Source organism: Ursus americanus, chromosome 9 (genome assembly GCF_024610735.1).
Source record: "Ursus americanus isolate L20-20 chromosome 9, mUrsAme1.1.p, whole genome shotgun sequence".
Lineage (NCBI taxonomy): Eukaryota > Metazoa > Chordata > Mammalia > Carnivora > Ursidae > Ursus > Ursus americanus.
In genome coordinates, this window is record NC_142135.1 from 30,150,343 (window position 1) to 30,174,346 (window position 24,004).

Consider the following 24,004-nt stretch of genomic DNA (forward strand, 5'->3'; position numbering starts at 1 on the left):
TTACAATAGGTACTAGAGCCCCAAACTCAGCAAATTCTCTTTTCTCTCTGGATCCAACATCAATAACTTACAAATGCAGATAATTCTAATCAGCCAAATTTTTTAGGCTGGCTCTGGAGCAATGTGGGATACGCAGTTCAGTGAAAACGCTGGGACAGAAATGAGGCGTGTTACATTAGTAATGTGGCTCTGGTTTCATGTGCTACAGTACAGATCTGCATACGCACTAAATTAGAGACAAAAATCCCAGGAGGCTAGCAGATATCTTTCTGCCCCATTTAACAAACACAACTTTTTCTGGTTTCTTGGAGATTGAGCTCTTGTTTCACTTTCTTATTGCCTATCAATCAGCTTGAGAAGACATTTGCAATTGTATTTCCTTCATAAAGACATAAGTCCGGCAGCAGCCGCCGACACTCATCTAAAAGCTCCTTTCTAAATTACCTCTGTCAGACTGCGTAGAAAGTAAAAGGCACACTTCGGTCTTATTTGATTAAATCAGGGAATGTACCAGCCAGCCAAAGAATGGAAAGTCCTTTCCATTTACATGCTCCATTAACTGCACTTCACTGAAAAAATAAATCTCAGTGCAATTCTTTACCTTGCTCCTCTAATTGCTACTTACAGATTCTTTTCTCTCAATCATACTGTCTTTCATAAATCAGGAAGCAAAAGCGCATTTGAGGCCGAGGCCCTGGCTCTAATTTAACATGATTTGCCACTATGCCACTATTAATGCCAAAGACAAATAATATACCAAGTTACTATGGGAACCAGGGCATGTGAAGGTGAAAGCCCTCCCTTCCATAAGACAGGTGGGGCTTTGTGGAACCTTATGCCCCACCATCAGGGGCCATGTCATTTTGGCAAAATTCCTCAGAATCTTCTCATTCCCAATCCTGGAGCTGTGTGGGTCCATGTTGCATCCCCCGAAACCTAACACGTAGTTGGTCCTTACTTCCAAAGGAGAAAAGTTACAGGGTAATCAGTCACATTGCAAAGAGATTATTCGTTACACGTTCACTTTCAAGAAACAAAGCATGTGACAAAATATTAAAAAACCAACTTAGAAAAGAGATCAACGGAGGATTACTACCATTAAAATAATATATTTTACTTTATAAAAGCACTCATCTCAAAATTCTATAAAGTTATATAGTATCCTTTTACCTTCCAATTCTTATTTACACCTAGATTATAATTTCAAAATTGGAAGTGAGCTCACATAGTTAAATCAATCAGAAATAAAAAACAAATATCTTTATAGTTATAAATTAATGGAAAGAATTCACTGTTTTCCAAAATGTTAATTCACCCTGTGCTTCAGTGATAAGGCTTGTTTCCAGTGACATAAAACTAGGCCAGCACGTGCATCTGTGTCTGTGCCCCTACAGCCAAGGGGCGAGCTCTCCTACAACTCTTCTGCCCAGTATTTCTTCCTCAGCCTCATCCACTTGGATTGTATTTGCTCTGCTTCATCCTCGTCCTCATGCAAACAGAAAATGTCATTTATAAGGAAAGAATTTGTTGAATTTCCACTGTAAGAAAAATATTTCTTGAGAGGAAGAGACAAAGAAAATGCAAAGCACAGTACTAACATGATAACATATAATTGCTTTAGAAAAAAGTCAACTCAATTGTATGTATGTTAACGAATGGGGTCATTTGTTTGCTTTCCTGAAACGCTTTCTCCATTTTATTCAGAAAATGCCTTAAAGAGCTGAGCTGAGGTAAGCAACCCCATTCCCTTTTGCTATAGTTCTAGAAAATGTCAAGTCAAAATCAGGGCACAAATGCATTGCTGGTTACCAGAGCAGACAAATCTTTGCCACACATGCCGATTTCATCGGGATTCAAATTATTGCTAACAGTCTTGGGTTCGTTAAATTCAAAACATATTTTATGGAATATTTCGGCCCTTCAATTTTAAAACCATGTGTGCTTTAATGAAAATCTAAATTCAAGAGAGTTTGATTTCATTTGAAATCATTAAGGTTTAAGTAAGCTTCTTGATGTCGACCACAAAGGTCAGCCAAGCCTACAGAATGCTGTCGAGTGAGAGGACTGGCGGGTCACCAGGGGCCGGCGCTGGAGCGAGGGCCCTGCCGCGGGAGTGGACGCAGCGGTCCACGTGCACCCACAAGTCCGCCAGGAAACTGCAGGGGACAGAGCCACCCAGAGGCCGCAGATTTATCGTAAACGGTCTCTATCATTTGGCACATCCACTTGCCTTTTTTAGTAGATGAAATACAGTTTCTCACATCTATCTTTTCTAGTTGTGTGCATGTCCACACGTGTGTATGTACGCACACTACTGTGTTAATAAAACACAAATTTATCGAATAGGGAGTTTTTTCAAGTTTTTTACAAGTCAGTTATTTCCCTAGACGACTATTCAAGTAGGCGAGCCATGAAGTCACCAGAGGACATTGTGCTAGAATTAGGACTACCACTAATAACGTACTGAGCACTTATCACACGCCGAACGCCCTGCAAACGATGACTCCCCCCACCCCAAACATCTCATTTAATCTGCAAAACAACTGCATGAGGTAAACATATACCAGATCTCATACCTTTTCCTAGGCCCCATATATCCTTTCTACTTATCCTTTATAAAGCAGTTTAGAAAAGAACGTATGAAAGTAGGCCATGCCGGGAGGCTTTTGTTTCGGGTTTATCACTTCACATGATAAGAAAAGGGAAGTGTCATTTATTTGTGCCAGGATCAGAACCCGATGTGACAATCTGCGTACTAGACAGATTGGCAAAGTTTAGGTACCAAACACTTTACCAGGTTCAATCTAGCAAAACAAAAAACGCCAGGGGGTAGGACTTTTTGCCACAGTGTGATATACTGTATCATTCAAAAATATTCACTGCTCCTCTGTGCGAGAATTCTGTCTCCCTGTCCTGTTGACAACAGGCTTAGCCACCAGACCTGCTTTGGACAATGAAATGTGAACAGAGGGGGAAACAGGTCACTCTTCAGAACCATTCAGATCCAGCACATGAATCGCCGTGTTTCCACGTTCCTTTTATCATGAGCCAGCAGTGCCCCCGATAGGAGCTTCTCTATCAGCCTAGGAGCAAGACTGAAGACCACAGATGGCAACCCCCAGCCAGCCCATGGTGCGCGTGTACATGAGAATGCCAAAATCAATGTTGTGTGCTGTAAAGCCCCTAAGTTCGGGAGGTCATTTGTTACCACATATTAACTTTGTCTACCCCTACAGATACAAACAATCCAACACAGTGATTAGAGGATGAAGTCAACAGACTGCCTGGCCTCAAATCACAATTCCAGCGCTGTTATTTATGTTATTGAAATTCAGTTCCAAAAATCTGACCCTTAAATAAGCCAAAGCAAATGTATAACAAATCAAATTTGGTCCCTTGAATACTCCCAACTGGCTAAATGGACACACAAGCAGGACGGATAATTTACAATTGGTTTACATGAACCAAAATAGGTTACAAAGTTCATACATCTCAAAGGCTTTTGTAGAAGTGCTTCCAATACACAACCATGTTATAAATTTCAAGTTCTAAGTGACTTTGGTGCCGTAATTCCTTTCAATAACACTTATCTAGCATTTGTTCTGTATTTGAGTGGTGTATCTGCTTCTTTCTTTCATTCCATTACTGGAATTATAGAACGTTAATATTTCCCTATTTCGGATCTTCCTCAGACATTGAAGAATCATACTCAGAAAATAATGGTATGTGATTTTCTGGTGGTCCTTTTACCATATTTGATCATTCATTGCTTATCCCTATTTATCATGCTTATAAGTTCTGGTAAGGTAAAACATCTGTTCAGGTAATTAACCCTAAAATGCTTTCAAAGTGATTTGGAGTTGCTTATAGATGATACCGCCACAGAGCCAAGGACAAATTGAGAAATGGGTGCAAAGGAGAATAAAGGCAGGCCTGTTAGAGGGATTCAGTACATAAAACCTGAACCCAACAGCTTACATAGTTATAAAACGCTCTGTGAATTCCACTTTGAGATTCCTAGTGCCCAAAGCAAAGACAGAAACATAATCACTTACCAGATATGTAATGTCCTAAGACTTGTAGTAAGCAATCACTCAAGAGAAGCACAGCTTCTTACGTCGTGGCAATCTGTCCAACATCTCCTCTGTGGGCCAACATAGAAAATGTGAGATAACATCCTTAGCAATGTCTTTATCAATATCCCTGCAAACAAAACATCAAAATACAGATTTCCTACTCTGCATTCTATTAAGACTTTAATTCCATCCTGTGACTTGAGAAAATATCCAAGATGATAAATCCGTTCAAGTGATTTATTCACAGTAAACTTACGAAGCTGTTTAGGTCATGGTAAGTTCTTTACGTATAACGTGCCATGTGGCATTTCTGAACTAAATACAAAAGTAAATATTGAAACACTGATCATGGTTGTAGATACTCTGTAGTGTGTGTGCTACAATTTATTTAGGCCTAGATGTTGGAAAAACATTCTGGTTTATCTGCAAAAGAATTTTGAATAAGCGAGATCAAATTCTTTTATTTAATTCAATTCAAGATCATATTCTTCTATTCAATCCAACAATCTCCACATCCCTTGCCATCAACATTTTTTTCTATTGTCATCTCCAATTCATGGTTATTTTTCATTTCAATTTTCTGAAGCCATTCTTCTTTCTATTACTGACTTTACTGGCTAGGCACCTCACTTAAGGTGGCAATCACACAAAACTATCCAATGAGTATAACTCATTACAGATGTCCTGTTTTCACATAAGAACTATACAATAGTATTGCTGTTGGCACTTGTCTTCAGAGCGCCTTGCTGTCTATAGAGCTTTTCTGGCCTTGCTTGTCTTACTACATGAATGTCAATGATTCTCACGATAAAACTGTGCCTTGGTGAAGAACAACAAAAGCAGTCCAGAAGATGGGGGGTGGAGAAGAATAGTGAACTGTGAATGGATTTGAGTACATCTCTGAAATCTTGGACTCAAACTTGGGCAAACGTCTTCAGAAGCCATTGAATGAACAGATATGAAAAAATCAAATTTAGATTTGTAAGGTCTGTTGTTTCGTTCTGTTGTTCATTCCTAAATTTATCAGGTTTTTTAAAAGATATTTTATTTATTTATTTATTTATTTATTTATTTATTTATTTATTTGAGAGAGAGAGAGAGAGAAAAAGGGAAAGAGGGAGGAGGGGGAAGGGGCAGAGGGAGAAGGAGAAGCAGTCTGCCCACTGAGCAGGGAGCCCCAAGTGGGGCTCAATCCCAGCACGTGGAGATCATGACATGAGCTAAAGGCAGACACTTAACTAACTGAGCCACCCAGGCGCCCCTAAATATATAAGGATTCAGGAATTATTTCACTCTGGGAATTCAATATTGAGATATGTTGTCCATATTCTTGTTTGTTTGACCCAGAGAAAATTGGTTAATCTCTTCGTGCCTCTGTCTCCCCATCTTTAAAATATAGATTGCAGGGGCGCCTGGGTGGCGCAGTCGTTGGGCATCTGCCTTCGGCTCAGGGCGTGATCCCAGCGATCTGGGATCGAGCCCCACATCGGGCTCCTCCGCTGGGAGCCTGCTTCTTCCTCTCCCACTCCCCCTGCTTGTGTTCCCTCTCTCACTGGCTGTCTCTCTGTCACATAAATAAATAAAATCTTTGAAAAAGAAAATATATAGATTGCAACAAGGTCTAGTTCGTCGGGTTGTTGTGAGGAATATGTCGGTTAAAATTCATAAACCACTTTGAGTCATGCTTGGCAACAGTGTATTACGAAGTGCCTGCTATAAAAGTTTTATTCTTATCACTCCCTATATTTTTTCCTTACCCACTATTCAATAGCCCGAAATGATAGAAATGGGCACCATGAAAATTAAAAGACATTTTAAATTTTTCAGATGAATTCCAAATTCTACTTCATTAGGAAGAAATGAGGCTACAAGTTTTCCTTTCCTCGCACACACTGTTTTAATCAATAGACGACATGACATTTTAATCAGTGATAATTCAAGAAAGATTTGTTATTGCTGAGGTCTCTTCACAAATTAGTGCTTTTTGTTAAAGGCCTGAATAAAGCCAACTACAGTTTTAGATTTTTTTTTTTTTTTAAGACCCTTGTCCGCCATCCAGCTTGTCCCTGAAGACTCTGTTCACGTATCCCTAGCCTGGCAGCAGGTTGCAGTGAAAAGAGCATGGGTCTGGAAACCAAAAGCTTGTCCTAAACTGATAGTGTCATTCACTGGTTCTTTCAACAAAGCTTGTCTCCTTTATGAACATAGTTCCCTTCAGGGGCTAAACTAAGATGCTCCTTTATAATTATAGAAGTCCATAATAACTCAGGAGCTTTTCACCTGTTATCCCTAGATGTTTGACCATGTGACATGAACTCCTCCACAGTTACACAACTACATACAGAATTGGACAGAAGATGAATTCTCCTCATCTAGGTCATTCATGTATTACCCAGATTTTCATGCTTTCTAGAAAACAAAATAGTCCTGTAGAGGGCAAGATGGAGTCACTCATGTCACGCAGTGAATGTAAGCCGGCAAAGGCACTGCACCTAAGACCGGATATCATGAAAACCAGTAAAGGCAGACGTCACCCAGAACTGACACCCAGCAAAACCAAGAGAGCCTGGAAGAACCAAGAGCTGATACTCACCAGAACCAGAGGACCCCCCAAGACTGATTAAACTACTCTACAAAGGGAGGACTTTTGGAGCAACCTGTCAGATTCTCCATATTCTTCCACCTCTGACCACACCAGAAAGGCAACTACCACCAAAGCCTCTGCCTGTTTGATCTCTGAACACGATAAGAGATCCTCCGTGGCTTGAATAAGCAGTAAGCCCTGAGGGCCGACCTGGGCTAGACCGAGGCCTCACACCCACTGCACACTCGTGAACTGACTCTGTGTTCAGTCCCTTTGCTTTTTACCCCTTTTGGTATCTTGTTTGTTGTGTGGCTATATTATGCTTTGATTTGTGTGATGTGTATGAAGCCAAATTAAATACATACTGAAATGTCAGTGGATTTGTATCCTGAACCTGCTCTATAATCATGTTAACCTTGCTTTGACTGAAGGAAACAGACATGAAATACTGAATAAAGACAGCACTTGTGTGTGACCCTGCATGCACACTCGTGTGTGCTCACGACACATTCTTCTATTTGTAGTGTGCCCATGACAAGCTCATATTTAAAGCTATTTCATGATTTAATAATTAGAATATTCTTAACAACATGGAAACTATCATGCCTTTCTTTCCACAAAGCAAACATGCAGATTTGACTATTTTTTACCTTTGCCATGATGTCCAATTTCTGGCTTCTTCTTAGTAGTTAGTCACAAATACAAGTGAGATAGTCATTGCCACATTTGCTTCTCAAAATCTAATTATCTAAATATAGCTCCTTCAACCCCTCAGTGTACAGACACATAGCTATCTTCCGGGATTCCTGCTTGTACGTCCTCATGCCAAGCAGACCATAAGACCTGCTTGTTTTACTTCCAGGAGCACTAGTATCTAAGTGGTACGACCATGTTGTTCATGCTCATGCTATTCACATCTAGAACCATAGACTGTAAATTTTTGGAAATACTACTAGTGTCACAAAAGGTAGGAGACAGTTCCTAGAGTCACATCCCCCCCACCCCCAAAAAGGAAAGAAAATAGACAAACCAACAAAGTAGAGCTCACCCCAGGACTTCCAGGGGACAGGGACTGGGTCAGGCACAAGACAAAGCAGAAATCTCTGAAGAATTTGATAAAAATGTCTAAAAAAAGAATTTGACAAAAACGAGCCAGGCTCACAGAGGAAGGGAGGCTAGGCTAAATACACAGAGAATTTGAGGAGTGGGCAGCCAGACGGTCAGGGAGACAGACTAAATCGACAGACACCATTGAAAGGCAAGAGTCCCAAAGCAACAATGATGCAGGACTAGCACCGGGAGGCAAAGTTGCGTCTGAGATTCCTCCTCTGAGCTGTAACTGAGAGGGAAGGATCCGCAGTGTCTGGGAGAGCTCACCCACCCACCCAGCAGGGGAGGCAAACTGTCCTTAGTTGAAAGCTTTCCTAAGGTAGGTCCACAGGGCTCCTACAGATTGAAAGCAATAATGACCTCAAAATAAAGATCACCGAACACACAGGAAAACAAGCCACTGTGTAGGAGAATGAGCCCGTAAGAAACAAAGATCTAAACGGAAAGAACTGCAGATATTGAAACTGTTTGACATAACAGAAAATAGCTATGTGCAAAATTTGTAAAAGTGGAATCATAATGTCTATAGTAAAACTATGAGAAATAAGCAGATAGATACAAAAAGGTTACAATGTACAGAAATAAAAAATAATTGAAATTATAGATGTTGTCATTTAAAAGCTCATTGAATGTCAATAGATTAGATAAAACATAATAGGTTAAAGGAAACAGAGTCAGGGGGTGGGGCTAAAAGATCAAACTCTAATTGTAAGTTGGTCTTCTGGCAACTAGCCCCCATCCTGACTCCATATAGCGGCCCCCAGCCAGCAGACATCTCATTAGCATACAAAAGACATTCTTATCACTCTGGGGGTTCAAGGGTTTTAGGAATTGTTTGCCAGGAACCAGAGGCAAAGACCAAATATTTTTTATTCTATTACATTTCTCTTAAGTTGAATGTTGTCTTTTAATGAACAATAGCCATTTACATTTCTTATGATCACGTTTGCAAGGCACTGCTTCACATCTTCAAGGTGGGACCTTCAATCATTTTGACACTAAACAACCAAGACTCTGATTGTTTTCATTGCATCGAGTGACTGAATTAACAAACCTCAGCCTTTTATTTTGTATATTTAGCATAAATTGGAACAGTCTGTTTTTCCAGAATTTTTTTTTTTTTTAATTTTGTTTATTTCAGAGAGAGGGAGAGAGAACAAGTCAGTGGAGGAACAGAGGGAGAGAAAGAGAGAGAGAAAGAGAATCCTCATGACCCTGAGATCATGACCTGGGCCAAAATCAAGAGTCAGACCCTTAACCAACTGAGCCACCCAGGCGCCCCTCCAAAAAGGTATTTTTAATGCAATTAACCTGAAAGAACTTGAGTGCCAGGAAAACAGGAGCCGCAATGTTTCCAATATTTCTTATTTCTCTGAAGTCAAAAGTAGTTATTCTGCAGCTGTAAATGTGAATTAAAGAATTCCGGAATCTCCTAGGGCACCTGTGGTGGGCAGAGTAGTAGACCCACGAAATGTGTTTGCTCTAATTCCCAGAACCTGGGAACGTTACTTTATAGCTAGCAAAGGGGCTCTGCAGACGTGATTAAATTATGGATTTTGAGATGGGAAGATTTTGTTGGATTATGCCTAACTGAACGATGTAAACACTTAATAGTGGAGTTTCTTTCCAACTATGGACAGAGAGATGTGAGGACAGATAAAGGCAAGAAAGAAGTTGGGAAAAGGACAGTCATAACCATTCTGGCTTTGAAGACAAAAGCGCCTACAAATCAAAGAATGCAGGTGGCCTCTCCAAGCTGAGAACCAGCCAACAGCCAGCAAACAAAACAAAACAAAAAAACAAAAAAAGAATCTTAGTCCTACACCACAAAGAAATGAATTCTGCCAACAAGCTGAATGAGCAAGGAAACAAGCCTCTTGCCTAGAGCCTCCATAAAGGAACGTGGCCTTGGTGACACGATGATTTTAGCACAGGACGTGGTTGAGCTAGAACAGTTTTTATTCCATTTTCTATTACTTTACTGTTGGTGGAATCAGAATATATCATTATTTTCCTGGTAATAAATACTGAACTACTTCATAATGGACATTTAGCAAACAAACAGATGTTTTGAAAGATACAGATAATGGTGGTATTAAATTAATATCAATTTAGTTTTCAAGGAAAGGAATCATAAGAGCTTTTTAGTTTTGGCTTAGAGGGATGAAAATAATTTCGACATTTTAAAAAGTTTTATATCATATGTATGACTTAAGAAATGTTTATTTTATTGGCAACAGAACAGATGTAGGTCTCAACCAAAAAGGCTATTCACAAAAAAAAAAAAAAAAAAAAAAAAAAAGGCTATTTGCTACAGTTTTTAGTACTTCGTGAACAGCAGGTTGGATTCCCTAGAGAATGCAGGCTGAATTCTATATAAAGTATTGATTTATTAGTTTAATATGCTTTTTAATTATAAATATAAAGGGAAAATTTTTAAAAACCAAGAGGTTATAGAATTTTTAATAGGACATTTAGGATTTATTAAAATTGGCGAGTCAGCAAATTGCAGTAGAAATGGACTTGGAAGCAAAATGTTTCTCATTGTGTAGCCTTGGGCAAAAATCCTTGAAGGCTCAATATTCTCATCTGTCAGCTAGTGGAAGACCAAATCTGTTTCTGCCTACGTGCCGTATTATTTTAAGAACCAAATGATATCATAGAGATAAAAGCGATGTGTAAAGGGATCTCGAAAGCACTGGACTAGGAGCCGAGGGACCTGAGTGTTACTTCCCAATCGGCCATGTGGCATTGTATACTAGGCTGTTTCAGCCCTCAAAACTTTAGTTCTAGCCTCTGCAAAATAGAAATAATTAAACATTCCTTTTGAACTTCACAAGACATCTTCTTTGCAAGTATTTACAAATAAGAAAATTATATACATGAGACCATTTTGGTGTATGAAAGGGATAGCTCACTCTCAAGAAGTTATATTGATTATAGATACAGGAAATAAACTGTTGGTTATGGGGGGGGCAAAACAGATGAGGAGTAAGAGGTATAAAATTCCAGTTATAAAATAAGTAATTCCTTGGGATGTAATATACAGCATAGGGAATGTAGTCAGTAATACTGTAATAATTTTGCTTGGTGACAGGTGGCACCTAGACTTATCAGGAGCATCATTTTGTACTGTATAAAAACATCAAATCACTGTGATAAACACCTGAAGCTAATAGGATATTGTATGCCAATTATACGTCACTAAAAATAGAGATGTCCAAAGAAATCTAAATATTTCTGAGTAAACGATATGATAATGTGTTATAGAGTTGTTCTCCCAGATATATAAATAATTTCATGATTCTTAGACTTCTATGTAAAGCCACAAATTTGGATTAATTGCCAAAGGAGCTTAAACTGTAAAGGAAATATACTTCTTGAAAGGGAACCATTAGGTATATGCCTAAAACTAACAGAGGAGAGACCTATAGCCAAGCCAAAAGAGGAAAGCTTTGTGCAGAAACATCCAGGAAGTCAGGAGTTGTACAGTAACCATACTGAGACACTGAAGAGGACGCCGCACCTACTCCATGAAGAATAGACTCTGTCTTCCATGTGTGCTCAAAAATAGCTGAAAGGGTCATAAAATATCCCAGAGATGAGAACTATCAAACAGCTGGCTGATTCATCTCTTTGCACGGAATTTGGGATTTATAACACTTCATTGTATTAAGAGCATAAAAGTAGAAGACCATATTTTTTAGGTATTTACTATCCGATTGAAAAGCTTTGCCTTGTAAAGATTAGAAGACTGATATTCATTCTTAGAACACAGTTCCACCAAATCAAACACACATGCTCAGATGGACCAGGTACCTCCTTTCTGATACAAATTTAAAAAGAAAAGAAGATGTATTCTATTCAGCTGGGTCAGAATCCAAAAGTTCTTATAATTTCTCATTACTTGTACTTTCCATTGTTAAATCCAGAAATGTTGACCTGCTGTTGAGAATTTTCCAGAAACCACCCTGAAGACTATCATACTGTTTCTGGCAAATTACGATTATTTATCCCTCTCTTTCTGCAGTTAATGAAAAACTAGATGTTTGTGAGCAATAATTAAAATTTTAATTTCTCAAACAAGTAGCAGAGCGACTCTTAGCAAGTCCGCAGCATGAAATCCCTATGTCTTCATAAAATAGGATTTTGAATACAATCACCAAATCACCAAACAGAAACAAAATAGTAAAATAGTATTTAAGTTTTTTTTAAGAATACTAAGAAATAACCCAACTGCCATAACTGTAAAGGTGAACAATAAATCATTAAAATACATTCACACGAGTTAGAGGACTCCTTAAAATCCCTACCATCCATTCCTTATCTTTGGAATCACTCAGACCTTAGTTTAAATCTGCTACTTACGTGTTATAGGAACTTAAGCTACTTCAAGTTACAGTGCACTTGTTAAGAATATCTACTTTAGGGGCATCTGAGTGGCTCAGTCAGTTAAGCATCTGCCTTTGGCTTGGGACACGATCACGGGGTCCTAGGATGGAGCCCCATGCTGGGCTCCCTGCTCAACAGGGAGTCTGCTTCTCCCTCTGCCCCTCCCACTCTCCCCCTCTTCCCGTTTGTGTGCTCTCTCTCAAAGAAATAAAATCTTAAAAAAAAAAAAAAAGAATATCTACTTTACATGATTATGGTGAAGATCAATATGTGTAAAGCTCCTACCTTAATTCTTGTTACATACTAAAGAAGTTTTGTTTTATTGGTCCATAACCATAAGAAATAGAGGAAAATTATTCTACTTTTCACAAACTGAAACTCTTAAGAACTATATTCTAGTACCCACTTTAACAAAATCATTGTAATAACCTGGGCAACATTTTATAATTGCATACCAATTTATCAATTAATAATACTTTATAAATATTTCATTCAATATTAATCCATAGCAATAGTTAATCCATATCCTTTTAGAGAGGAGAAATTTGAGATTCAGAGAAATTAAGGGATTCTTAAATAATTTTTAGTGTAGTAGACATACTTCGGTTGCCTAGGATTTTTCTTTGTCTTGAAAAATGTCCTGCCCTCTAGGGGCGCCTGGGTAGCTCAATGGGTTAAGTGCCCTACTCTTGATTTCCACTCAGGTAATGATCTCAGGGTCTAAGATCCAGCTCCATGTCGGGCACTGAGCTCCGAGCAGAGTCCACTGGAGAGTCTCTCCCTCTGCCCCTCCCCGTACTCATGCGCGTGTTCTCTCTTGCATGAGTACACACTGTCTCTCACGGTAATTAATTCTTGAAAAAAAAAAAAAAAAAAGTCCTGCCCTCCACTTCTTGTACAGGGTTCCTCTGAGAATTTCCAAGACTTACATAAATCCATGCTCCTGGCTACAGATGATTGGTCCAATAGTGGGAACAAGATTCAAGTGGAGCCATTAGTAACAACCCACATTCTCAGTGGCCGTAAGTGACTGGTCACAGGATGGACATCTGACTCAACCTGAGCCGAAGGGCTCTCTCGCAGGACTCTTTGGACGTAAGCCAAGAAAGCTTCTCTCTGATGACAAGGCTTCAATATGTTTAGCTCTGGAGCTTAGGCATCCATGACTTGAATGGAATGGGGAATTTTATTCTGAGCCAGAAAAAAAGAATACAAAAATAAAAGTGAAGAGGAAAAAGGGTGAGAGAGTCCCTGTCCCATTTATTCATGAGGTAAAAGTTCTTCATACTTTGTCCTTGGTTTTTACAGAGTACACCAGTGTTTTTATAATATATTCTGTTTTGACTAAAGCCAGTTTGTGTGATTTCTACAACTTGGAACTGAAAGAGGCTAAAATGGGGTTTTCTTATACTAAATTTGCTGCTTGTTTTTACTAGACAGACCACTAATAACATCACAGTTCTCCAAATACATCCTTTTGCCATTTTGATGCACGTAATATTTGGTCCTAAGTAGGACAGAGCTGTAAAGGGTCATAATCAAATTCTATCCATGTACTAAAAGGATTACAATATATAAGAAAATGATACAGAACAAAGAGACAGATCATGTCCCAAAGCTGCTTCGATACACCGAGTATACACTATAACCCAGCTAATGAATATCAGAGTCCTTTAACTCGCCCCGCTCATAACCCCATCCCACCCCACGGTCTGCTTGTCACTGCTGCTGCTGCTTCGAACCCCCAAACGCTGGCCTACACCCTTGACAGCTCTTTGCTGAGTGTCCTTAGGTCTCAGCATGGAGGTCATTTATTTCAGGAATCTTTCTCTTAATCTCCAAGTCTGGGTTTTGTGTATCTCCTCCATGCTCTCTGAGCATCTGTATTAAACCTATCATAAATCGTACCCCTTTGCAGTGGAATTTCCTGATAAAAATCTACCAATATAATATAATCCCAAGAGGGCAAAAACTATTCTGCTCAATGCTGTATCTTCAGTGGCTAGGATTGTGTTTAACATACTGTGGATACTCCACAAATATTTATAACAGTCACCCTGAATAAATTTCCTTGGGAATTTTTATAAATTTTATATTGTCCCCTCTTTCAAATGCATCACCGATGAGGCATCTAACTTACTAATGAAAGTATTTGAATTACTCAGTTGTATTGGGATGAACATTAAACTGAAACTACTCAAATCTAATATGCCTGAAGTCCCCTTATGAGATCCCATAAATAGTATTAAAGGCAAATTTAAATGGGTACTGAAATAGGAATGGCCTTCAAAGCATGTCCAGATAATTTATTTATATTGATAATGGAGAATGATAATATCTATATTCCATCAAAGTACAATAAGAGAGCCAAATTTCATCCCCTAGGAAAGAAATTTACAACAGATTAAAACTGAAAATTGTAAAGTGGTTCTCATCTAACTGGCCATTGACTCCCAGATTTTGGCAATACCATTGTGGACTAAGTACTCTAAAACCAAAATGTTTTGCTTATATGAGTGGACATAACTATGCAACAAAATCTTCCTCAGACTATATTAGAAATGGCAGTGATGAAATAAAAGAAAAAAACTCAGTTAAAGAAATATGTATGCTACTCAAATTCCACCAGCAATTTAAATGGTATGAAGCAAATGATCCCCTCGCTGGGTGACATCAATCCGACATAAACAATAGCACCAGGAGAGTAACATACCTAAATATACTCCTGTCACAAGGACTTAGGTTGAAGAGAGGCAGAGAGGAAGCCCAATGTTTTAGTTTCCATCAACTATTTGATGCAGTGTTTTCATCCTATTGCTGATTTTGGCCCTTATGAACATTTTTTTTTTAAGATCTCTAGAAATAGCACATCTTAAAATACAAGGGCACTACGCATTCTAGGCCAGGAGAATGGCAGTGCCTAGTAATGTGGTATACCCAAGATCATGCCTGATATACACTATGTGCCTAATAAATACCTGTTGAATGAATGAATGGACTAAACAGTTTATTTGTATACTTTAAATTAATGTTTTCCATGTTTTTAAATTTTTTAATTGTTAACAACAACAACAAAAAAACCTTGGGCAGTATATGACCACAAAGCAGTCTATTTATAAGCAGAATGGACAACTGTTAACAAGTCTTGAGCTTAATGTACCTCTTTTTCAAAATATGCCTACTGTGTCTCTTATTAGCATTTACCTTACTTGTTTACAGAAGAGCACTAGGCAAATCCAAATGTTTTCTTTGGATCAAGTATTTGAATACAAATATATGTACGGTCCTTAACATGAGAAGAAGCCAATTTATACATTTTCCCCAGAAAAGATCAAGAAAAAAACAGAAAAGTGACAAATAAATTAGGGCTAACTATGGAGCCCTAAATTCAGAATGGGATATAATAATCATTATTAATATTATGCCAATAGCTTAATGATTGAAATAAAATGGACAATTTCCTGCAAATATACTTAGTATAACGCCCTCAAAAGGAAATAGAAAACATAAGTAGTCCTTAATTTGCTAAAGAAATTGTATTAGTAGTTAAAAATCCACCCAGGTAGTCCAAAGCATCTCAGACTGTATTACAGATTAATTCTACTAAATAATAAAGGAAAAGATTGTTGTAGACGTCACAAACTCTACCAGAGAAAGAAGAAACATGCTAGTAACATTTGAGGATAGTATAACCTTAATACCAGTATCATAGTATGAAAAGGAAGCTTTACACTAAATTCACTTATGAACAGGCTTGAAACAGAAAGGGGTAATGCATGTTGGATTTGTTCTATGAATACAAGAAAAATTTAACAACAGAAAATGTTATTCATCACGGTAACAGAGTAAAGAACATTAAGATAATCAGATGGGTAGGAAGTGAATTCAGTCAATTCTATACCAATTAATGATCAAACTTTTATAAAAATCAAGAATAAATGAGAACTTCATTACCTAATGAAGAGGATATACATAAAACCTACAATAAATATTATGCTTAATAATGAACCTCTAAAAGCCTTCCCTTTAAATCCAAGAATGAATAATTTCCTGCCATCATCACTTTTAATCCGCATGGCCTTGAGGCCTAAGCAATCACAGTAAGAAAATGGTTTAAAGGTATAAAGATTGAATATGAAGAAACTAAACAATTATTATCCACATACTACATAATTATTTACATAGACATCTGCAAAAGAGAACATAGGCAATGTGTGAGAATTTTAAAAATATATCAAGGTTGACGAACATAACGTAGATTTAAAAAAGATTAACCTTCTTTCTATCTGCTAGCAACACTAGAAAATGAAATTTTAAAAGTAGCATTCTAAATAACCAAAAGATGAGAGAAATAAATTTAAGAGCTCTCTCTAGATAATAGTATAAGACCTTCCAGCAAGAATTAAAAAATACCTGGATAAGTGGAGGGATGTACTAAAATGCAGTGTTCAACTAGGCTGTGGCTATATATTAAAATCACGTGAGAAGTTTTTTTTTTAAGTGCTAACACCTGGGCTCCACTTTCAGCAAGTATGATTTAACTGGTCTGGCATGCAGACTGGGTTCTGGGAGTTTACAAATCTCCCCAAGTGATCCCAACGTGCAGGCAAGTTTAAGAAGCAATGATTTAGTGGATGCTGTGGTACCCACCCAGATCTCCACTACAGGACAGAAACACCTGTTCTCCCAGCCGCTAAAAGTATTGACCACTGATAGTTCTCAGATGACTCCTCTGTCCTGGAATATCCCTCACGTCCTTTGGCTGAAGACACTAGAATTGAAGCCCCCTATACACCACTCCATGGACACTTCTCTCTACTCCTTGCTCCAAAGATAACCATTAACTTGGATTAGGTGTTTTGCATTGTTATGCATTTCTTTATCATTTTACTACATATATATGTATCCCTAATGATACACAATACTAAATTATATCATACTCCATCTATTCTTCTTGCTTTATTTGCTCAACTCTTTATAAGACGCATTCACATTAATAACTAATTTTAATTCTTTTCTCATGTATCAATTTCAATTGTATGCATACGCTATAGTTTATCCATTTTCCTGTTGATTCCTTGTACTGAGGGTGATTCCATTTTTCTGAAAGCAAAGGTTGGAGGGTTTTGAGATGCCCAAAACAATCCACAATTTCTTTAAGTATTCAGGGAAAGGGACAGAAGTTCTGGGTGGGATGGAAAGCCATTGAATACGGCACTATAGAAGGAATGGAGAAAGCAACAGTGAGAAAAGATACAAGGAATCAAGATAAAAGCTAACGGGGATCCACATTCCTGAAGGCCAGCCAGAGGACCAATTTTACCTCTTTATCTCTGTCACAACTTCATTTTCATTTCTCTTTATCACAACTACCCTGAGACCCTCAAAAATCCTCACCACTCTTTTCCTGAGGCACTTCTAAAATGACATAGGAGGCAAATTGTGTCCTGCCATAGACCACTTTTCCTTAGCCTAAGTTGCCATGTTTTCTCCTGCTTATACAGAGGACTACAATCCTGTGACATTGGCAGAAGAAAGCAGGATACTCATGAATCATGGCCCACATTTTATAAAAGATGAAAGTCAGTTTGGGAGTCAAACAGCCTGGGCTGATGCGATACTGCCTGAGGAAGTTATTTTGCCTCTCCAAGTTTTGATTTCCTCCTTCTCCAAGTTTTGATTTCCTCATCTGTAAAATGGAAATATAACATAAAATACACTTCTTTAAGGGTTATATGTAGGACAATTGACATAGGCACATAAAGTCTTTGTATGCATACCTGGTACAAAGTACTCAGCCGATGCTAGTATTTTATTTATTTATTTATTTAACTATTGCTCTACAATCCTTAGAAAATCCCACATCAACTACAGAATAACACCAAGTTATCATCACTGTCAAAAATTAACATCTCTGCTGAAATAATTTTCTTGGGATCAGAACATGCTGAATTCTGATCATATGAATTCCTTTACGGTGGCCCAGTTGGTTCAAAATCAGTCAGTGATGCATATTCAGAAAATGGAACTTAAGGTTTCACAGTGGTTTTTGATCATGTCTACTTCAATAGATTCTACAAGGTATATGCTCCTGAATTATAACACCTTTGAACAAAGTAATAAAGGTCTCTGGTGCGGTTCATGCCTCCCATATAGGGCTGATAAACCTAGGGTCCGCATTAGGTCTTCACAGGTGGCTTCCTGGAAAGTGAGGCTTCCCCGGAACTGCATGCAGAATTTGACCCGCATGTGTATTCAAGCGCTTTGTTAGCTTTCATCAGGTTTCAAAAAAGATCTGTGACACAAAACCGAACAAATCCTGGCTTACTTAAACCAAGCTGGGCTGGGGGGCAAGCAGCGATCTTCTGTCGCCCTCCTGCACTGGTGCTGGTGGCCTGTGATTTATAAGGTTGCTGCTCCGTGCGCGGCTTTAGTCCATCACCTCGCTCACCTTAGGACAGAGCTCATCTCCCTCCTCGTCGGGCCTTCTCACTGTAAGCGCCGCCGTGAAACCACCTCTATGCCGTTACAGCTAGAGCGGACGTTCGTCCTCAGTGGCCTGGGACGGTCCTCTTTCCCACGGGCACCAGGGTTATTAAGAGCACCACCTTCGCTCTCAAAAGTGTCCCAATTTGAATAATATGATTACCATAAACACAACTCAAGAATGCCTGAGAACAAGACTAGCCTTTGATGAGACACCATCATCCTTTAGGGAAAAAAATTAATCACAGTGAACTTCCAAACCTAGCTAGTCTTGCCAGCGGCAACCAATCTTACCAATCTTCGGGAAGTCCTTGCCCCCAACAGGGGCTACAAGCCCCTACAGCCGATGTTTGCTGAGGAGGCAGAACAGGGTGGAGCGGGTGGGAAGCAGCTTTCTCCACCCTGCAGATTACAGAAGGAAGCAGCAGTTCGAGGACAGACAGCATGACTCATGATCACTTGCCCCAACACTGCCCTTTCACTGGCCAGGCCACCTGACCTCTGAACGGAAACAACTACTTTTAGAATTCAGATTCTCAGAATTCTTGGTGACTTGTCCAGATCCCGAAGCTAACTTCATAATTCCCAGGAAGAAAGCACGCTGTGAAAATGCCTGAAGTACCACCAGGAGTCAGTCCTAGATGTGCACTTTAAATGAAAAAATGTCTACTACATTTTCCATGCCGCTCTTTCCGGACAGTAAAAATGTATGACTAGGAGATGGCAGCATAATGGACGTTGCATTATAAGATATTATTACACGATATTATCTTATTCAAAGCATTACATTAGGTCTTAGCAAATGAAAACACAGCACTGTTTTGAATATGATATTGAATGAGGTCACAAAAGTGAATTTCTGCCTTAGTGATGTGGAACTCAGTGATCCAAAATTCTTCAAAAAAGAATTCATCCTAAATTTGTCCACAAAAACACCAAATATAATGAAGTGGTGAGAGACAGGAATCAAAAGAAAATAAAGATATAAACTTTTATATCCAGATTTAGAATGATGTAAAAAATTATATGCTAGTTGGGAAGATTCCATGTCCTGTGAAAATCTTCTCAAAAGAATTCCTTTCTTTTAGCAAATGGCTAGAGCTGTAAGTAAATTGAATTAATGTGAACATGTGATGCCAGCAAGGGGTGGGTAAATATCACTGAATCCCCCTGGCTTACAGAATAAAAATCCTCTTGTTGAAAGTATTTTATTAAGGGAAGAAAATCATTCAATTTTACCCTCTCCAAGGAGAAATCTTAAGAAACAAGTATCCATCCTTCAAAAAAGTCGAAGAGGAACTGCATTCTGATAAGAATGCTGATGGTCTCACTGAAAATTCTTACGCTATTGAGATTTCTCCGACAGCTTGAAACGAGAGTGAAGTTTAGCCATAACCGGCCCCTAGGCTCCTTGCTTGAAAATCCAGTCTCACCAGGTATAGTAAAACGCCCTTGTATGTCAACCTTCAAGGGATGGGTGTTTTTCATTTGGCTTAAAAACATGATTTGTAGAACATGAGCTGAGAACACAATTTAACCCAGTTCCCACCCAAAGCCTAAATCCAAATGAATCCCTCTGGGGTTTTATGTGCCTGGTACAACAGACAATAATGTCAAGCTACAAGAAAGCTGTGACGTAAAGGACTATGTGGACTCCTCCCCACAGCAGGGAAGTCGGTGCCAAACTGGAAATGTTGCAGAGTGAAACCATATCCTGCCTGGGCTTCCAGTTCTCATTTAAACCCAACTATTCCTTGCTTAACCCTCTGAAGCTATTCCAAAAGACATACTAGTCTATCAACAAGAATGCAGGCAATGTTATTTACAAATGCTACCTACAAATTTACTAGCACTGTTCCTTCCACATTGTTTCCATCCCATTAGTCTATCCTGCTTCCTCTCTGTTAGCGTGAACCGACGTCTCTGATGAGTATAGTAGGTTTAGGGAGGGATGTTTCACTTGGGCAATCTTCCCACCCCGGAGCTTGCCCTACCCCATCATTCTGAGTCCCTGAAATGCCAAAGCAGGAGTGCTTCTGATACAACCTGAGTTATGCCTGGTCTCTGGTTGTTTAAGAAGGAGATAGGATTTTTATGTATCCTCAGCCAAAGTCTTTGCCAATGAGTTAGTCTGACAGCAGCATGGTACCTCATAGAAACTGGAAATACCTGACTTCCTTCTTTCTCTAAATATGTACTTTTTTATGTCCTATGAAACTTAGGAAATATTAGGAACCCAGTGATTGCATGAGGAATATACCTTCCCCTAGGTTTGGGTGGTTATGAACTGGCATCTGACTATTTCAAGCTATCTAGAAAACTTATACAACAATATAGTTCTAAAAAACATTTTATAAAAAGTAGTAAAGCATCGGTGAACAGTTGTTGATAGTTCAAGTGGGCATTTATTCATTTCAAATATCTAGTAATTCAATATACACTTAAGTAGGTACCAAATATAAATGTTTAGATAGCCACATCTTTCCTTCACATGATTGAAATCTGCCCATCTAGTTTTTCCATACCCTTTTGTAAATTGAGAAGAATTTTTTTGTCCTGTTTTAGTTTCCCTCTACCATGGTTGCTGGTTAGTTTTATGTGTCAGTTTAGCTGGGCCACAGGGTGCCTAGATATTTGGTCAAATATTCTGTGTCTGTGAAGGTGTTTTTTGGTGAGACTAACATTTGAATTGGTGGACTCAGTAAAGCAAATTGCTCTCCTCAGTGTGGGTGGGCCTCATCCAATCAGTTGAAGGCTGATACTTCCTATCATAAGGGGGGGACTCCTCCCGCCTGAATGCCTTAGAGCTAGGACATGTGATTTCTCCTGTCTTCTAACTCAAACTGAAACATCGACTCTTCTTCTGGGCCTCGAGTTTGCGGCTTTCCAACTGAAATTTATACTATTAGCTCTCCTGGTTCTCAGGCCTTCACACTCAGACTGGAACTCTACCACTGGCTCTCCTGGGTCTCCAGTTTGCCAACTGCAGATTTTGGGACTTCTCAGCTTCCATAACAATGTGAGCCAATTCCTTATAATAAATCTCCTTCTATCTATATATGCATCCTGTTGGTTCAGTTTCTCTGGAGAACCCTAACACATGAGGAAAACCACCAAAATAATCACAAATCCACCAAATACTTATAAAACTTAGACTTTAGAATCCAAGTCTAATCAAATGAATAAATACATTCTTAAAATCTAGTGAGCCCATAGTTGCTATGGTGGACACAGAAGAAAAACACAAAACTTATAGTGAAAGAAAAGGACTTATAGTCTAGCTAAGGAAAGAACCACCTGGCTAAGAAAAGAAGATGTACACATGTGAAAAGCCAAGGCAAAATTACATGAAAAAATATAATCCAGTGCTAGATGGTAAACAAAAGAAAGGGATTTACTTTAAGAAATAGCCTGGGGGACTGTACAAAATTATGACTGGCACACAAAATTCACTCATTTCATATCTACCTTTAACATTTCCTGCTTTATCCAAATTATTTCATGTCCCCTTGAAGTCTGGGAGCCTTAGTTATCTACAGTGTGTTACCCGTTAAGAAAAAAAAAGAAAGGCAAGCCATAGCCTGGGAGAAAATAGTGACAATACATACAAATACCAAAGGATTTATAACCAGAATATAGAAAAACTTCCTACAACTAAGTACTATCAAGACAGACTATTGATTTTTAAAAATAGAAAAAATATTTGAACAAACACATCACAGGAAAAGATTCACAAGTGACTAACATCGTTAGTCATCGAGAAAATATAAATGGAAACCACAGTGAGATACCACCATACACACACTCAAGTGGCTAAAATTTTAAAAGATTGACATTGGCTAATGTTAGTAAGGATATGGAGCTATTGGAAATCTTACACATTAATGGCAGGAGTAGAAAATGGGGCCAACACTTTGGAAATGAGTGGTTTTTTTTTTTTTTTTTAATAAACACACACTTGTACATCTGAGAGCAATGAAAATATATGTCCACACAAAGTCTCGTCTTGAACATCCACGGCAGCCTTATATGCAACAGTGCAAAAATGGACACAACCCAAACGTCCACCAACACGTAAACCAAAATACAAACTATGCAAACTGTCCCAGCAGTGGGATACACAGGGATGAAAAACATGAACTGCTAAGATACACAGCAACAAAGCCGAACCACAAAAAAATGTACGCTGAGTGAATGGAAGCCGACACAAAGAAATACTATTGTTTAATTTCATTTTTATAAAACTCTAGGAAGATAAATCTAAATTACAGGTAAAAAAAGATCAGTGATTGGCTGGGACTAGTGCTGAAAGGTGGGGGTTGACTGGAATGGAGCATGAAGAAACTTTTGGACGGGACAGAAATGTTCTATATTTTGTTTTCGAAGGTGGTAACATGAAATATACATTTATCAAAACTCATCAAACTCTAAAATTACAATGGGTGCATTTTATTATATGTAAATTATACCTCAATAAAGTTCAATTTAAAAATCCAAAATAAATCCAAATATAGTCTAATATCCTTTCTCTAAATAGTCACATGAAAGAGTCCCTCACCTCCTTTGAGTCTCTGTTCAAATGTCATCTTTTCAATGAGGACTTTCCTAACTACCATATTTAAAATCTGAACCCTTCTTTCCAATTTCTGATTGCCTTATCCCACTTTATTTCTTTTGCTTAGTACCAACCATTCTACTATATAATTTATTACATTGTATGCTTATCATCTATTCTCCAGCTAGAATGCAAATTCCATAAAGTCACAGATATTTTATCTTTGCTTTTATGTTTTGTTTATTAATGCACCCCAAATTGTTATGTGCCTTACACAAGGTATGTGGTCAGTAAATTTTTTTGGGTAAATACAATTACAAAGAGCTCATCTTTTCAGAGGGATCTCATTTTAACAAGCCACTAGACAAAATGAGTTAGAATACCTTTGAAAAAAAATCATTTTTTTTTTATATTGTCATGTTCAGGCAGTCATTCTCAAATATACTCTCAGTGTTACTGATTGGCTTTAAGCAACTAATCCATACATAATCTTGGTATTTTTGTAGATAAAGGAGAAGAGCCGAGAAAAGTATAAAGAATGACTTTATACTAAATATAAAGACCACGGTGTCATATTCAGTGATACAACAAAGGAACTAACAATGCATCCTAGTAAAATGGCACTTTAATCATATTTACTCTTAGGAATGCTTTAGGAGTTAATTGACTCTTAAGTAAATAAATCCCTTCGAATAGTCCTATGTGCCAAAGGAACTTTATTATATTTACCATAATCAAATTATTTAAACCCTCTGGATCAGTTTTCTTATCTGTAAAATGAAAGAGCTTTTCAGACCAGGT

At 38.3% G+C, this 24,004-nt stretch overlaps 1 long non-coding RNA gene across 1 annotated transcript in view; it reads right to left on the reverse strand.

Moving 5' to 3' along the window:
• Window positions 1–24,004, reverse strand: part of LOC148109434 (uncharacterized) — a 140,704-nt gene that overhangs the window by 53,216 nt on the left and 63,484 nt on the right. Inside the window, exon 2 of the long non-coding RNA XR_015725631.1 lies at window positions 4,056–4,144. This is a non-coding gene — a long non-coding RNA (uncharacterized LOC148109434). The remainder of the gene's footprint in view (window positions 1–4,055; window positions 4,145–24,004) is intronic.